The sequence below is a fragment of the Diospyros lotus genome, chromosome 3 (genome assembly GCF_014633365.1).
Source record: "Diospyros lotus cultivar Yz01 chromosome 3, ASM1463336v1, whole genome shotgun sequence".
NCBI lineage: Eukaryota > Viridiplantae > Streptophyta > Magnoliopsida > Ericales > Ebenaceae > Diospyros > Diospyros lotus.
In genome coordinates, this window is record NC_068340.1 from 9053994 (window position 1) to 9055892 (window position 1899).

Genomic DNA, 1899 nt, shown 5'->3' on the forward strand with positions numbered 1-1899 from the left:
AGCTACCTCCAGCTGACTCTTCACTTCTTTTCTCTTTTTTTTTTTTTTTTTCTTTGGGCTATAAAACCCCAAATTTTCCAGAAATTTAAATGAATGAAAAATACTTCACATCCTTTCAATTTTAGCCTATTATTCTCCATAATTAAGGCTTAAACTATATTCTTGATGCTTCCACAACATACATCAAACACCTACTAATTTTTCCAACAAAAAAATCCTTTACTTACATCTTGGTTGCTTCCCACAACATACCCAACAATGAGGCTTTCACCCAACCTAGGCTTCAATATGCCTTAAGCCAATGCCTCATTTCACAATAAAATCAAACATCCTAAAATATAAATTACATACATGATCTTAGGCTTGAATAAGCCATCACCAACCAAACAAGTTTACATCTCATAAATCAAACATAACAACATAGGCTTCCATAGGCCATAACATGCACTTGAATCTTCTTTCCATCCTCCCACATGCCATTCCACCATTTGCTTTACTTTACCATGCTTTCACAACCTACATGTGAGGGTAAAAACCTCATGAGCTATTAAGCTCAATAAGGGTGCAATGCAAAATAAATATGAACATAACAAGATTATATGATGCCAAATGCATGCAAGTGTGGCTAGGTTTCTTTGCCCTCACAACCCTCCAAGGTTAGAGGCATCAATCCACCATTTCAACCATGTTCCCAACTAACCTATGGCCATAAGTCTCATGAACATAAAAGAACATGCCAAATGCAACATATACATTTATGAAACATATTTAAAATCCATTGCAAGGCCACCCTCCCATGGGGCCATCCCTTACCTCTTCTTGAATATTAAATCTCCATTTCAAGAGAGCTTCCATCTTCATTTTCTCCCATCTAAAATGGCATTCAAATAAGAACTCACTTTCTTTAGATAAAAAAAACACTAAATAAAGAAAGGAAGAATGCACTTACTTGATTTCTTCTCTTCTTCTTCACTTTTTCTTCTATGGGAGACTTTCTTATCTCCCTTTCTTTCTTTCGTTCTTCATTTCTTTCTCCAAATGGCCAAAGGAAACCAAGACTTCCCTTCTTGCCATTTTATACTAGTTCCCTCATATTTCAAGAATGCATCATAGCCATTAGATTTATTTGGTGAGAATAAATCATCACCCTCCAAACTAATACAATCCATGGCATTAAGTCTTGCTTAAAATCCACCATTGGATCTTTTCTCACTTTACAAGACAACATCTTAGCCATCCAGAGGAAGCACAATCCATGTGCTTTGCTAGGTTTTAATCCTAACCTTTGATTTAATTTGGAGATTAAATCTCCACCTTCCAATCATTTCTCTTTAAAATCTCTCCACCCATTTGGCAATCCATGCCAACTACCAAGATTTAATGGCAACCCTTGGATCACTTTCCCATTTCAAGAATTAATCTCATCCTTTGAAATATCCTTTCTTTCCCATTTAAATTAATGGGACTATTTTCATAACCATCACACTTGAATGACATAAATAAATTTCTTTCCCATTTAATTTAATGGGACAATTTTCCACCATCACATGAGAGACCACCTTGAAAGACATAAATGCTTTCTTTCTCATTTAAATAAATCTCATAATTTCTAAAGCATTAATGGGAGACCATTTTCCCATTTTCCTTTTTGATTTATTTAACTCTCATATTTTCCAAGGCATTAATGGTGACCATTTACCATTTTCTTTTGGATTTTCTTTAATCCATATAATCATGCCTCTCATTAAATGCTTGAAAGACCCTTTTAGCATTTCTTTTTGCATTTAATTTAATCTCTCATTTAACTTGGACCACAAAATGCCATGTGTCACTCCAAGACACAACCTTGGCTTCCAAGTTCTAATCTCCTCCATCCATGTGGCATCACCACATTTATTC

The 1899-nt window shown here is 34.9% G+C and overlaps 1 long non-coding RNA gene across 1 annotated transcript; it reads right to left on the minus strand.

Moving 5' to 3' along the window:
• Positions 1–259: 259 nt before the first annotated feature.
• Positions 260–1010, minus strand: LOC127796324 (uncharacterized). Its single transcript, XR_008021979.1, has 3 exons — positions 950–1010; positions 814–871; positions 260–516 (listed from the first exon to the last, which is right to left on the minus strand). It is a non-coding gene; the product is annotated as an uncharacterized LOC127796324 (long non-coding RNA).
• Between the last annotated feature and the right edge of the window lie 889 nt (positions 1011–1899).